Genomic DNA, 15,705 nt, shown 5'->3' on the forward strand with positions numbered 1-15,705 from the left:
CGCACTTTGTTGGTGGCCTGATTTAGCTGAAGTAGAACTTCTGCTCTGGGTGTGCTCCATTGGCCTAGAGCTGCCTGGCCCAAAGGGCCGCCTTGTTTGCAAAGGGGATGAGAGGCCCCAAAGCATCTTGCTTCCAGCTCTTCGGGAAGCTAAGAAACATCTGGCGTTGCCCAGTGCTCTTACAGACTACTGGGAAAATCTCTTACCAAGGCCTGTGAAACGCCGTTTCCTGGCAGGCCTGATTTGGCTGAAGTAGAACTTCTGCTCTGGGTGTGCTCCATTGCCCTAGAGCTGCCATGCCCAAGGTGCTGCCTTGGTTCCAAACGGTCAGAGAGGCCCCAAAGCATCTTGCTTCCAGCTCTCTGGGAAGCTAAGAACCAACTCGCTCTGCCCCGTGCTCTTACAGCCTACCGGGAGCATGTCTTTGAAAGGCCTGTGAAACGCACTTCCTTGGCAGGCCTGACCTGGCTGAAATAGAACTTCTGCTCTGGGTGTGCTCCATTGCCCTAGAGCTGCCAGGCCCAAAGGGCTGCCTTGTTTCCAAAGACGGAGAGTGGACCCAAAGCATCTTGCTCCCAGCTCTTCGGGAAGCTAAGAAACAGCTGGGTCTGCCCAGTGCTCTTACAGACTAAGAGAACATGTCTTTGAAAGGCCTGTGAAACGCAGTTTCTTGGCAGGCCTGACCTGGCTGAAGTAGAACTTCTGTTCTGGTTGTGCTACATAGGCCTAGAGCTACCAGGACCTAAGGGCTGCCTTGTTTCCAAAGGGTGAGAGAGGCCCCAAAGCATCTTGCCTCCAGCACTTTGGGAAGCTAAAAAACAACTGGCTCTGCCCAGTGCTCTCACAGCCTACCGTGAACATCTCTTACCAAGGGCTGTGAAACGCAGTTTCTGGGCAGGACTGATCTGCCTGAAGTAGAACTTCTGCTGTGGGTGTGCTCCATTGGCCTAGAGCTGCCAGGCCCAAACGGCTGCCTTGTGTCCAAAGGGAGAGAGAGGCCCCAAAGCATCTTGCTTCCAGCTCTGTGGGAAGCTAAAGCAACTGGCTCTCCACAGTGCTCTCACAGCCTACCGGGAACATCACTTACCAAGGCCTGTGAAACGCAGTTTCTTGGCAGGCCTGATCTGGCTGAAGTAGAACTCCAGCTCTGGGCGTGCTACTTTGGCCTAGAGCTGCCAGGCCCAAAGGGCCGCCTTGTTTCCAAAGGGGCTGAGAGTCCCCAAAGTATCTTGCTTCCAAATCTTTGGGAAGCTAAGAAACAACTGGCTCTGCACAGTGCTCTCACAGCCTACCGGCAACGTGACAGAGAAAGGCCTGTGAGACGCAGTTTCTTGGAAGGCCTGATCTGGCTGAGGTAGAACTTCTGCTCTGGGTGTACTCCATTGGCCTAGGGCTGCCAGGCCCAAAGGGCTGCCTTTATTTCCAAAGTGTGAGAGAGGCCCCAAAGCATCTTGCTTCCTGCTCTCTGGGAAGCTAAAACAGCTGGCTCTGCACAGTGCTCTCAAAGCCAACCGGGAACGTCACATACAAAGGCCTGTGAAACGCAGCTTCTTGACAGGCCTTATCTGGCTGAGGTAGAACTTGTGCTCTGGGTGTGCTACTTTGGCCTAGAGCTGCCAGGCACAAAGGCTGCTTTGTTTCCAAAGGGGGAGAGAGGCCCCAAATCATGTTGCTTCCAGCTGTTTTTGAAGCTAAGAAACAACTCGCTCTGCCAGGTACTCTTACAGCCTTCCGGGAACACCTCTTACGAAGGCCTGTGAAAAGCAGTTTCTTGGCAGGCCTGATCTGGCTGAGGTCGAACTTCTGCTCTGGGTGTGCTCCATTGCCCTAGAGCTGAAAGGCCCAAAGGGCTGCCTTGTTTCCAAAGGGGGAGAGAGGCCCCAAAGCGTCTTGCTTCCACCTATTGGGAAGCTAAGAAACAACTGGCTGTGCCCAGTGCTCTTATAGCCTAAGAGAACATCTCTTATCAAGGCCTGTGAAACGCACTTTCTAGGCAGGCCTGATCTGGAAGAAGTAGAACTTCTGCTCTGGTTGTGCTTCATTGCCCTAGAGCTGCCAGACCCAACGTGCTGCCTTGTTTCCAAAGGGGCAGAGAGGCCCCAAAGCGTCTTGCTTCCAGCTGTTTGGGAAACAACGAAACAACTGGCTCTGCACCGTGCTCTCACAGCCTACCGGGAACGTCACATACAAAGGCCTCTGAAACGCAGTTCCTTGGCAGGCCTGATCTGGCTGAGGTAGAACTTCTGCTCTGGGTGTGCTCCATTGGCTTAGAGCTGAAAGGCCCAAAGGTCGGCCTTGTTTGCAAAGGGGATGAGAGGCCCCAAAGCATCTTGCTTCCAGCTCTTCGGGAAGCTAAGAAACATCTGGCGTTGCCCAGTGCTCTTACAGCCTACCGGGAAAATCTCTTACCAAGGCCTGTGAAACGCCGTTTCCTGGCAGGCCTGATTTGGCTGAAGTAGAACTTCTGCTCTGGGTGTGCTCCATTGCCCTAGAGCTGCCATGCCCAAGGTGCTGCCTTGGTTCCAAACGGGCAGAGAGGCCCCAAAGCATCTTGCTTCCAGCTCTCTGGGAAGCTAAGAACCAACTCGCTCTGCCCCGTGCTCTTACAGCCTACCGGGAACATGTCTTTGAAAGGCCTGTGAAACGCACTTCCTTGGCAGGCCTGACCTGGCTGAAATAGAACTTCTGCTGTGGGTGTGCTCCATTGCCCTAGAGCTGCCAGGCCCAAAGGGCTGCCTTTTTCCAAAGACGGAGAGTGGACCCAAAGCATCTTGCTCCCAGCTCTTCGGGAAGCTAGGAAACAGCTGGCTCTGCCCAGTGCTCTTACAGCCTAAGAAAACATCTCTTTGAAAGGCCTGTGAAACGCAGTTTCTTGGCAGGCCTGACCTGGCTGAAGTAGAACTTCTGTTCTGGTTGTGCTGCATAGGCCTAGAGCTACCAGGACCTAAGGGCTGCCTTGTTTCCAAAGGGGGAGAGAGGCCCCAAAGCATCTTGCCTCCAGCACTTTGGGAAGCTAAAAAACAACTGGCTCTGCCCAGTGCTCTCACAGCCTACCGTGAACATCTCTTACCAAGGGCTGTGAAACGCAGTTTCTGGGCAGGACTGATCTGCCTGAAGTAGAACTTCTGCTGTGGGTGTGCTCCATTGGCCTAGAGCTGCCAGGCCCAAACGGCTGCCTTGTGTCCAAAGGGAGAGAGAGGCCCCAAAGCATCTTGCTTCCAGCTCTGTGGGAAGCTAAAGCAACTGGCTCTCCACAGAGCTCTCACAGCCTACCGGGAACATCTCTTACCAAGGCCTGTGAAACGCAGTTTGTTGGTGGCCTGAACTGGCCGAAGTAGAACTTCTGCTCTGGGTGTGCTCCACTGGCCTAGAGCTACCTGCCCCAAAGGGCTGCCTTGATTCCAAAGTGAGAGAGTGGCACTAAAGCATCTTGCTTCCAGCTCTTCGGGAAGCTAAGAAACATCTGGCGTTGCCCAGTGCTCTTACAGCCTACCGGGAACATCTCTTACCAAGGCCTGTGAAACGCCGTTTCCTGGCAGGCCTGATTTGGCTGAAGTAGAACTTCTGCTCTGGGTGTGCTCCATTGCCCTAGAGCTGCCAGGCCCAAGGTGCTGCCTTGTTTCCAAAGGGGCAGAGAGGCCCCAAAGCATCTTGCTTCCAGCTCTCTGGGAAGCTAAGAACCAACTCGCTCTGCCCCGTGCTCTTACAGCCTACCGGGAACATGTCTTTGAAAGGCCTGTGAAACGCAGTTTCTTGGCACGTCTGATCTGGCTGAAGTAGAACTCCTGCTCTGGGCGTGCTACTTTGGCCTAGAGCTGCCAGGCCCAAAGGGCCGCCTTGTTTCCAAAGGGGCTGAGAGTCCCCAAAGTATCTTGCTTCCAAATCTTTGGGAAGCTAAGAAACAACTGGCTCTGCACAGTGCTCTCACAGCCTACCGGCAACGTGACCGGGAAAGGCCTGTGAGACGCAGTTTCTTGGAAGGCCTGATCTGGCTGAGGTAGAACTTCTGCTCTGGGTGTGCTCCTTTGGCCTAGAGCTGAAAGGCCCAAAGGTCGGCCTTGTTGGCAAAGGGGCAGGGAGCCCCCAAAGCATCTTGCTTCCAGCTCTTTGGAGAGCTAAGAAACAACTGGCTCTGCCCAGTGCTCTTACAGCCTAAGAGACAATCTCTTACCAAGGCCTGTGAAACGCACTTTGTTGGTGGCCTGATTTAGCTGAAGTAGAACTTCTGCTCTGGGTGTGCTCCATTGGCCTAGAGCTGCCTGGCCCAAAGGGCCGCCTTGTTTGCAAAGGGGATGAGAGGCCCCAAAGCATCTTGCTTCAAGCTCTTCGGGAAGCTAAGAAACATCTGGCGTTGCCTAGTGCTCTTACAGCCTACCGGGAAAATCTCTTACCAAGGCCTGTGAAACGCCGTTTCCTGGCAGGCCTGATTTGGCTGAAGTAGAACTTCTGCTCTGGGTGTGCTCCATTGCCCTAGAGCTGCCATGCCCAAGGTGCTGCCTTGTTTCCAAAGGGGCAGAGAGGCCCCAAAGCATCTTGCTTCCAGCTCTCTGGGAAGCTAAGAACCAACTCGCTCTGCCCCGTGCTCTTACAGCCTACCGGGAGCATGTCTTTGAAAGGCCTGTGAAACGCACTTCCTTGGCAGGCCTGACCTGGCTGAAATAGAACTTCTGCTCTGGGTGTGCTCCATTGCCCTAGAGCTGCCTGGCCCAAAGGGCTGCCTTTTTCCAAAGACGGAGAGTGGACCCAAAGCATCTTGCTCCCAGCTCTTCGGGAAGCTAGGAAACAGCTGGCTCTGCCCAGTGCTCTTACAGCCTAAGATAACATCTCTTTGAAAGGCCTGTGAAACGCAGTTTCTTGGCAGGCCTGACCTGGCTGAAGTAGAACTTCTGTTCTGGTTGTGCTACATAGGCCTAGAGCTACCAGGACCTAAGGGCTGCCTTGTTTCCAAAGGGGGAGAGAGGCCCCAAAGCATCTTGCCTCCAGCACTTTGGGAAGCTAAAAAACAACTGGCTCTGCCCAGTGCTCTCACAGCCTACCGTGAACATCTCTTACCAAGGGCTGTGAAACGCAGTTTCTGGGCAGGACTGATCTGCCTGAAGTAGATCTTCTGCTGTGGGTGTGCTCCATTGGCCTAGAGCTGCCAGGCCCAAACGGCTGCCTTGTGTCCAAAGGGAGAGAGAGGCCCCAAAGCATCTTGCTTCCAGCTCTGTGGGAAGCTAAAGCAACTGGCTCTCCACAGTGCTCTCACAACCTACCGGGAACATCTCTTACCAAGGCCTGTGAAACGCAGTTTGTTGGTGGCCTGAACTGGCCGAAGTAGAACTTCTGCTCTGGGTGTGCTCCACTGGCCTAGAGCTACCTGCCCCAAAGGGCTGCCTTGATTCCAAAGTGAGAGAGTGGCACCAAAGCATCTTGCTTCCAGCTCTTCGGGAAGCTAAGAAACATCTGGCGTTGCCCAGTGCTCTTACAGCGTACCGGGAACATCTCTTACCAAGGCCTGTGAAACGCCGTTTCCTGGCAGGCCTGATTTGGCTGAAGTAGAACTTCTGCTCTGGGTGTGCTCCATTGCCCTAGAGCTGCCAGGCCCAAGGTGCTGCCTTGTTTCCAAAGGGGCAGAGAGGCCCCAAAGCATCTTGCTTCCAGCTCTCTGGGAAGCTAAGAACCAACTCGCTCTGCCCCGTGCTCTTACAGCCTACCGGGAACATGTCTTTGAAAGGCCTGTGAAACGCAGTTTCTTGGCAGGCCTGATCTGGCTGAAGTAGAACTCCTGCTCTGGGCGTGCTACTTTGGCCTAGAGCTGCCAGGCCCAAAGGGCCGCCTTGTTTCCAAAGGGGCTGAGAGTCCCCAAAGTACCTTGCTTCCAAATCTTTGGGAAGCTAAGAAACAACTGGCTCTGCACAGTGCTCTTACACCTACCGGGAACATCTCTTACCAAGGCCTGTCAAACGCTGTTTCTTTGCAGGCCTGATCAGGCTGAAGTAGAACTCCTGCTCTGCGTGTGCTCCATTGGCCTAGAGCTTCCCGACCCAAAAGGCTGCCTTGTTCCCAAACGACCAGAGGGGTCCCAAGCATCTTGCTTCCAGCTTTTCAGGAAGGTAAGAAACAACTGGCTCTGCCCAGTGCTCTTACAGCCTACCGGGAACATCTCTTACCAAGGCCTGTGAAACGCAGTTTCCTGGCAGGCCTGATCTGGCTGAAGTAGAACTTCTGCTCTGGGTGTGCTCCATTGCCCTAGAGCTGCCAGGCCCAAGGTGCTGCCTTGTTTCCAAAGGGGCAGAGAAGCCCCAAAGCATCTTGCTTCCAGCTCTCTGGGAAGCTAAGAACCAACTCGCTCTGCCCCATGCTCTTACAGCCTACCGGGAGCATGTCTTTGAAAGGCCTGTGAAACGCACTTCCTTGGCAGGCCTGACCTGGCTGAAATAGAACTTCTGCTCTGGGTGTCCTCCATTGCCCGAGAGCTGCCAGGCCCAAAGGGCTGCCTTTTTCCAAAGACGGAGAGTGGACCCAAAGCATCTTGCTCCCAGCTCTTCGGGAAGCTAGGAAACAGCTGGCTCTGCCCAGTGCTCTTACAGCCTAAGAGAACATCTCTTTGAAAGGCCTGTGAAACGCAGTTTCTTGGCAGGCCTGACCTGGCTGAAGTAGAACTTCTGTTCTGGTTGTGCTACATAGGCCTAGAGCTACCAGGACCTAAGGGCTGCCTTGATTCCAAAGGGGGAGAGAGGCCCCTAAGCATCTTGCCTCCAGCACTTTGGGAAGCTAAAAAACAACTGGCTCTGCCCAGTGCTCTCACAGCCTACCGTGAACATCTCTTACCAAGGGCTGTGAAACGCAGTTTCTGGGCAGGACTGATCTGCCTGAAGTAGAACTTCTGCTGTGGGTGTGCTCCATTGGCCTAGAGCTGCCAGGCCCAAACGGCTGCCTTGTGTCCAAAGGGAGAGAGAGGCCCCAAAGCATCTTGCTTCCAGCTCTGTGGGAAGCTAAAGCAACTGGCTCTCCACAGTGCTCTCACAGCCTACCGGGAACATCTCTTACCAAGGCCTGTGAAACGCAGTTTCTTGGCAGGCCTGATCTGGCTGAAGTAGAACTCCAGCTCTGGGCGTGCTACTTTGGCCTAGAGCTGCCAGGCCCAAAGGGCCGCCTTGTTTCCAAAGGGGCTGAGAGTCCCCAAAGTATCTTGCTTCCAAATCTTTGGGAAGCTAAGAAACAACTGGCTCTGCACAGTGCTCTCACAGCCTACCGGCAACGTGACAGAGAAAGGCCTGTGAGACGCAGTTTCTTGGAAGGCCTGATCTGGCTGAGGTAGAACTTCTGCTCTGGGTGTACTCCATTGGCCTAGGGCTGCCAGGCCCAAAGGGCTGCCTTTATTTCCAAAGTGTGAGAGAGGCCCCAAAGCATCTTGCTTCCTGCTCTCTGGGAAGCTAAAACAGCTGGCTCTGCACAGTGCTCTCAAAGCCAACCGGGAACGTCACATACAAAGGCCTGTGAAACGCAGCTTCTTGACAGGCCTTATCTGGCTGAGGTAGAACTTGTGCTCTGGGTGTGCTACTTTGGCCTAGAGCTGCCAGGCACAAAGGCTGCTTTGTTTCCAAAGGGGGAGAGAGGCCCCAAATCATGTTGCTTCCAGCTGTTTTTGAAGCTAAGAAACAACTCGCTCTGCCAGGTACTCTTACAGCCTTCCGGGAACACCTCTTACGAAGGCCTGTGAAAAGCAGTTTCTTGGCAGGCCTGATCTGGCTGAGGTCGAACTTCTGCTCTGGGTGTGCTCCATTGCCCTAGAGCTGAAAGGCCCAAAGGGCTGCCTTGTTTCCAAAGGGGGAGAGAGGCCCCAAAGCATCTTGCTTCCACCTCTTGGGAAGCTAAGAAACAACTGGCTGTGCCCAGTGCTCTTATAGCCTAAGAGAACATCTCTTATCAAGGCCTGTGAAACGCACTTTCTAGGCAGGCCTGATCTGGAAGAAGTAGAACTTCTGCTCTGGTTGTGCTCCATTGCCCTAGAGCTGCCAGACCCAACGTGCTGCCTTGTTTCCAAACGGGCAGAGAGGCCCCAAAGCGTCTTGCTTCCAGCTGTTTGGGAAACAAGGAAACAACTGGCTCTGCACCGTGCTCTCACAGCCTACCGGGAACGTCACATACAAAGGCCTCTGAAACGCAGTTCCTTGGCAGGCCTGATCTGGCTGAGGTAGAACTTCTGCTCTGGGTGTGCTCCATTGGCCTAGAGCTGAAAGGCCCAAAGGTCGGCCTTGTTGGCAAAGGGGCAGGGAGCCCCCAAAGCATCTTGCTTCCAGCTCTTTGGAGAGCTAAGAAACAACTGGCTCTGCCCAGTGCTCTTACAGCCTAAGAGACAATCTCTTACCAAGGCCTGTGAAACGCACTTTGTTGGTGGCCTGATTTAGCTGAAGTAGAACTTCTGCTCTGGGTGTGCTCCATTGGCCTAGAGCTGCCTGGCCCAGAGGGCCGCCTTGTTTGCAAAGGGGATGAGAGGCCCCAAAGCATCTTGCTTCCAGCTCTTCGGGAAGCTAAGAAACATCTGGCGTTGCCCAGTGCCCTTACAGCCTACCGGGAAAATCTCTTACCAAGGCCTGTGAAACGCCGTTTCCTGGCAGGCCTGATTTGGCTGAAGTAGAACTTCTGCTCTGGGTGTGCTCCATTGCCCTAGAGCTGCCATGCCCAAGGTGCTGCCTTGTTTCCAAAGGGGCAGAGAGGCCCCAAAGCATCTTGCTTCCAGCTCTCTGGGAAGCTAAGAACCAACTCGCTCTGCCCCGTGCTTTTACAGCCTACCGGGAACATGTCTTTGAAAGGCCTGTGAAACGCACTTCCTTGGCAGGCCTGACCTGGGTGAAATAGAACTTCTGCTCTGGGTGTGCCCCATTGCCCTAGAGCTGCCAGGCCCAAAGGGCTGCCTTTTTCCAAAGACGGAGAGTGGACCCAAAGCATCTTGCTCCCAGCTCTTCGGGAAGCTAAGAAACAGCTGGCTCTGCCCAGTGCTCTTACAGCCTAAGAGAACATCTCTTTGAAAGGCCTGTGAAACGCAGTTTCTTGGCAGGCCTGACCTGGCTGAAGTAGAACTTCTGTTCTGGTTGTGCTACATAGGCCTACAGCTACCAGGACCTAAGGGCTGCCTTGTTTCCAAAGGGGGAGAGAGGCCCCAAAGCATCTTGCCTCCAGCACTTTGGGAAGCTAAAAAACAACTGGTTCTGCCCAGTGCTCTCACAGCCTACCGTGAACATCTCTTACCAAGGGCTGTGAAACGCAGTTTCTGGGCAGGACTGATCTGCCTGAAGTAGACCTTCTGCTGTGGGTGTGCTCCATTGGCCTAGAGCTGCCAGGCCCAAACGGCTGCCTTGTGTCCAAGGGAGAGAGAGGCCCCAAAGCATCTTGCTTCCAGCTCTGTGGGAAGCTAAAGCAACTGGCTCTCCACAGTGCTCTCACAGCCTACCGGGAACATCTCTTACCAAGGCCTGTGAAATGCAGTTTCTTGGCTGGCCTGATCTGGCTGAAGTAGAACTCCTGCTCTGGGCGTGCTACTTTGGCCTAGAGCTGCCAGGCCCAAAGGGCCGCCTTGTTTCCAAAGGGGCTGAGAGTCCCCAAAGTATCTTGCTTCCAAATCTTTGGGAAGCTAAGAAACAACTGGCTCTGCACAGTGCTCTCACAGCCTACCGGCAACGTGACAGAGAAAGGCCTGTGAGACGCAGTTTCTTGGAAGGCCTGATCTGGCTGAGGTAGAACTTCTGCTCTGGGTGTACTCCATTGGCCTAGGGCTGCCAGGCCCAAAGGGCTGCCTTTATTTCCAAAGTCTGAGAGAGGCCCCAAAGCATCTTGCTTCCTGCTCTCTGGGAAGCTAAAACAACTGGCTCTGCACAGTGCTCTCAAAGCCAACCGGGAACGTCACATACAAAGGCCTGTGAAACGCAGCTTCTTGACAGGCCTTATCTGGCTGAGGTAGAACTTGTGCTCTGGGTGTGCTACTTTGGCCTAGAGCTGCCAGGCACAAAGGCTGCTTTGTTTCCAAAGGGGGAGAGAGGCCCCAAATCATGTTGCTTCCAGCTGTTTTTGAAGCTAAGAAACAACTCGCTCTGCCAGGTACTCTTACAGCCTTCCGGGAACACCTCTTACGAAGGCCTGTGAAAAGCAGTTTCTTGGCAGGCCTGATCTGGCTGAGGTCGAACTTCTGCTCTGGGTGTGCTCCATTGCCCTAGAGCTGAAAGGCCCAAAGGGCTGCCTTGTTTCCAAAGGGGGAGAGAGGCCCCAAAGCGTCTTGCTTCCACCTATTGGGAAGCTAAGAAACAACTGGCTGTGCCCAGTGCTCTTATAGCCTAAGAGAACATCTCTTATCAAGGCCTGTGAAACGCACTTTCTAGGCAGGCCTGATCTGGAAGAAGTAGAACTTCTGCTCTGGTTTTGCTCCATTGCCCTAGAGCTGCCAGACCCAACGTGCTGCCTTGTTTCCAAAGGGGTAGAGAGGCCACAAAGCGTCTTGCTTCCAGCTGTTTGGGAAACAAGGAAACAACTGGCTCTGCACCTTGCTCTCACAGCCTACCGGGAACGTCACATACAAAGGCCTCTGAAACGCAGTTCCTTGGCAGGCCTGATCTGGCTGAAGTAGGACTTCTGCTCTGGGTGTGCTCCATTGGCCTAGAGCTGAAAGGCCCAAAGGGATGCCTTGTTTGCAAAGGGGCAGAGAGGCGCCAAAGCATCTTGCTTCCAGCTCTTTGGGAAGCTAAGAAACAACTGGCTCTGCCCAGTGCTCTTACAGCCTGAGAGAAAATCTCTCACCAAGGCCCGTGAAACGCACCTTGTTGGTGGCCTGATCTAGCTGAAGTAGAACTTCTGCTCTTTGTGTGCTCCATTGCCCTAGAGCTGCCTGGCCCAAAGTGCCGCCTTGTTCGCAAAGGGGATGAGAGGCCCCAAAGCATCTTGCTTCCAGCTCTCTGGGAAGCTAAGAACCAACTCGCTCTGGCCCGTGCTCTTACAGCCTACCGGGAACATGTCTTTGAAAGGCCTCTGAAACGCAGTTTCTTGGCAGGCCTGATCTGGCTGAAGTAGAACTCCTGCTCTGGGCGTGCTACTTTGGCCTAGAGCTGCCAGGCCCAAAGGGCCGCCTTGTTTCCAAAGGGGCTGAGAGTCCCCAAAGTATCGTGCTTCCAAATCTTTGGCAAGCTAAGAAACAACTGGCTCTGCACAGTGCTCTCACAGCCTACCGGCAACGTGACAGGGAAAGGCCTGTGAGACGCAGTTTCTTGGAAGGCCTGATCTGGCTGAGGTAGAACTTCTGCTCTGGGTGTGCTCCATTGGCCTAGAGCTGAAAGGCCCAAAGGTCGGCCTTGTTGGCAAAGGGGCAGGGAGCCCCCAAAGCATCTTGCTTCCAGCTCTTTGGAGAGCTAAGAAACAACTGGCTCTGCCCAGTGCTCTTACAGCCTAAGAGACAATCTCTTACCAAGGCCTGTGAAACGCACTTTGTTGGTGGCCTGATTTAGCTGAAGTAGAACTTCTGCTCTGGGTGTGCTCCATTGGCCTAGAGCTGCCTGGCCCAAAGGGCCGCCTTGTTTGCAAAGGGGATGAGAGGCCCCAAAGCATCTTGCTTCCAGCTCTTCGGGAAGCTAAGAAACATCTGGCGTTGCCCAGTGCTCTTACAGCCTACCGGGAACATCTCTTACCAAGGCCTGTGAAACGCAGTTTCTTGGCAGGCCTGATCAGGCTGAAGTAGAACTCCTGCTCTGCGTGTGCTCCATTGGCCTAGAGCTTCCCGACCCAAAAGGCTGCCTTGTTCCCAAACGGGCAGAGGGGTCCCAAGCATCTTGCTTCCAGCTTTTCAGGAAGGTAAGAAACAACTGGCTCTGCCCAGTGCTCTTACAGCCTACCGGGAACATCTCTTACCAAGGCCTGTGAAACGCAGTTTCCTGGCAGGCCTGATCTGGCTGAAGTAGAACTTCTGCTCTGGGTGTGCTCCATTGCCCTAGAGCTGCCAGGCCCAAAGGGCTGCCTTTTTCCAAAGACGGAGAGTGGACCCAAAGCATCTTGCTCCCAGCTCTTCGGGAAGCTATGAAACAGCTGGCTCTGCCCAGTGCTCTTACAGCCTAAGATAACATCTCTTTGAAAGGCCTGTGAAACGCAGTTTCTTGGCAGGCCTGACCTGGCTGAAGTAGAACTTCTGTTCTGGTTGTGCTACATAGGCCTAGAGCTACCAGGACCTAAGGGCTGCCTTGTTTCCAAAGGGGGAGAGAGGCCCCAAAGCATCTTGCCTCCAGCACTTTGGGAAGCTAAAAAACAACTGGCTCTGCCCAGTGCTCTAACAGCCTACCGTGAACATCTCTTACCAAGGGCTGTGAAACGCAGTTTCTGGGCAGGACTGATCTGCCTGAAGTAGACCTTCTGCTGTGGGTGTGCTCCATTGGCCTAGAGCTGCCAGGCCCAAAAGGCTGCCTTGTGTACAAAGGGAGAGAGAGGCCCCAAAGCATCTTGCTTCCAGCTCTGTGGGAAGCTAAAGCAACTGGCTCTCCACAGTGCTCTCACAGCCTACCGGGAACATCTCTTACCAAGGCCTGTGAAACGCAGTTTCTTGGCAGGCCTGATCTGGCTGAAGTAGAACTCCTGCTCTGGGCGTGCTACTTTGGCCTAGAGCTGCCAGGCCCAAAGGGCCGCCTTGTTTCCAAAGGGGCTGAGAGTCCCCAAAGTATCTTGCTTCCAAATCTTTGGGAAGCTAAGAAACAACTGGCTCTGCACAGTGCTCTCACAGCCTACCGGCAACGTGACAGAGAAAGGCCTGTGAGACGCAGTTTCTTGGAAGGCCTGATTTGGCTGAGGTAGAACTTCTGCTCTGGGTGTACTCCATTGGCCTAGGGCTGCCAGGCCCAAAGGGCTGAGTTTATTTCCAAAGTGTGAGAGAGGCCCCAAAGCATCTTGCTTCCTGCTCTCTGGGAAGCTAAAACAACTGGCTCTGCACAGTGCTCTCAAAGCCAACCGGGAACGTCACATACAAAGGCCTGTGAAACGCAGCTTCTTGACAGGCCTTATCTGGCTGAGGTAGAACTTGTGCTCTGGGTGTGCTACTTTGGCCTAGAGCTGCCAGGCACAAAGGCTGCTTTGTTTCCAAAGGGGGAGAGAGGCCCCAAATCATGTTGCTTCCAGCTGTTTTTGAAGCTAAGAAACAACTCGCTCTGCCAGGTACTCTTACAGCCTTCCGGGAACACCTCTTACGAAGGCCTGTGAAAAGCAGTTTCTTGGCAGGCCTGATCTGGCTGAGGTCGAACTTCTGCTCTGGGTGTGCTCCATTGCCCTAGAGCTGAAAGGCCCAAAGGGCTGCCTTGTTTCCAAAGGGGGAGAGAGGCCCCAAAGCATCTTGCTTCCACCTCTTGGGAAGCTAAGAAACAACTGGCTGTGCCCAGTGCTCTTATAGCCTAAGAGAACATCTCTTATCAAGGCCTGTGAAACGCACTTTCAAGGCAGGCCTGATCTGGAAGAAGTAGAACTTCTGCTCTGGTTGTGCTCCATTGCCCTAGAGCTGCCAGACCCAACGTGCTGCCTTGTTTCCAAAGGGGCAGAGAGGCCCCAAAGCGTCTTGCTTCCAGCTGTTAGGGAAACAAGGAAACAACTGGCTCTGCACCTTGCTCTCACAGCCTACCGGGAACGTCACATACAAAGGCCTCTGAAACGCAGTTCCTTGGCAGGCCTGATCTGGCTGAAGTAGGACTTCTGCTCTGGGTGTGCTCCCTTGGCCTAGAGCTGAAAGGCACAAAGGGATGCCTTGTTTGCAAAGGGGCAGAGAGGCCCCAAAGCATCTTGCTTCCAGCTGTTTGGGAAGCTAAGAAACAACTGGCTCTGCCCAGTGCTCTTACAGCCTGAGAGAAAATCTCTCACCAAGGCCTGTGAAACGCACTTTGTTGGTGGCCTGATCTAGCTGAAATAGAACTTCTGCTATGGGTGTGCTCCATTGGCCTAGAGCTGCCTGGCCCAAAGTGCCGCCTTGTTCGCAAAGGGGATGAGAGGCCCCAAAGCATCTTGCTTCCAGCTCTTCGGGAAGCTAAGAAACATCTGGCGTTGCCCAGTGCTCTTACAGCCTAAGGGGAACATCTCTTACCAAGGCCTGTGAAACGCAGTTTGTTGGTGGCCTGAACTGGCTGAAGTAGAACTTCTGCTGTGGGTGTGCTCCACTGGCCTAGAGCTACCTGCCCCAAAGTGCTGCCTTGATTCCAAAGTGAGAGAGTGGCACCAAAGCATCTTGCTTCCAGCTCTTCGGGAAGCTAAGAAACATCTGGCGTTGCCCAGTGCTCTTACAGCCTACCGGGAACATCTCTTACCAAGGCCTGTGAAACGCCGTTTCCTGGCAGGCCTGATTTGGCTGAAGTAGAACTTCTGCTCTGGGTGTGCTCCATTGCCCTAGAGCTGCCAGGCCCAAGGTGCTGCCTTCTTTCCAAAGGGGCAGAGAGGCCCCAAAGCATCTTGCTTCCAGCTCTCTGGGAAGCTAAGAACCAACTCGCTCTGGCCCGTGCTCTTACAGCCTACCGGGAACATGTCTTTGAAAGGCCTCTGAAACGCAGTTTCTTGGCAGGCCTGATCTGGCTGAAGTAGAACTCCTGCTCTGGGCGTGCTACTTTGGCCTAGAGCTGCCAGGCCCAAAGGGCCGCCTTGTTTCCAAAGGGGCTGAGAGTCCCCAAAGTATCATGCTTCCAAATCTTTGGCAAGCTAAGAAACAACTGGCTCTGCACAGTGCTCTCACAGCCTACCGGCAACGTGACAGGGAAAGGCCTGTGAGACGCAGTTTCTTGGAAGGCCTGATCTGGCTGAGGTAGAACTTCTGCTCTGGGTGTGCTCCATTGGCCTAGAGCTGAAAGGCCCAAAGGTCGGCCTTGTTGGCAAAGGGGCAGGGAGCCCCCAAAGCATCTTGCTTCCAGCTCTTTGGAGAGCTAAGAAACAACTGGCTCTGCCCAGTGCTCTTACAGCCTAAGAGACAATCTCTTACCAAGGCCTGTGAAACGCACTTTGTTGGTGGCCTGATTTAGCTGAAGTAGAACTTCTGCTCTGGGTGTGCTCCATTGGCCTAGAGCTGCCTGGCCCAAAGGGCCGCCTTGTTTGCAAAGGGGATGAGAGGCCCCAAAGCATCTTGCTTCCAGCTCTTCGGGAAGCTAAGAAACATCTGGCGTTGCCCAGTGCTCTTACAGCCTACCGGGAACATCTCTTACCAAGGCCTGTGAAACGCCGTTTCCTGGCAGGCCTGATTTGGCTGAAGTAGAACTTCTGCTCTGGGTGTGCTCCATTGCCCTAGAGCGGCCAGGCCCAAAGTGCTGCCCTGTTTCCAAGGGGCAGAGAGGCCCAAAGCATCTTGCTTCCCGGTCTTTGCGAAGCTAAGAAACAACTGGCTCTGCCCAGTGCTCTTACACCTACCGGGAACATCTCTTACCAAGGCCTGTCAAACGCTGTTTCTTTGCAGGCCTGATCAGGCTGAAGTAGAACTCCTGCTCTGCGTGTGCTCCATTGGCCTAGAGCTTCCCGACCCAAAAGGCTGCCTTGTTCCCAAACGGGCAGAGGGGTCCCAAGCATCTTGCTTCCAGCTTTTCAGGAAGGTAAGAAACAACTGGCTCTGCCCAGTGCTCTTACAACCTACCGGGAACATCTCTTACCAAGGCCTGTGAAACGCAGTTTCCTGGCAGGCCTGATCTGGCTGAAGTAGAACTTCTGCTCTGGGTGTGCTCCATTGCCCTAGAGCTGCCA

The sequence above is a fragment of the Equus asinus genome, chromosome 24 (genome assembly GCF_041296235.1).
Source record: "Equus asinus isolate D_3611 breed Donkey chromosome 24, EquAss-T2T_v2, whole genome shotgun sequence".
In the NCBI taxonomy this organism is placed as follows: Eukaryota; Metazoa; Chordata; class Mammalia; order Perissodactyla; family Equidae; genus Equus; species Equus asinus.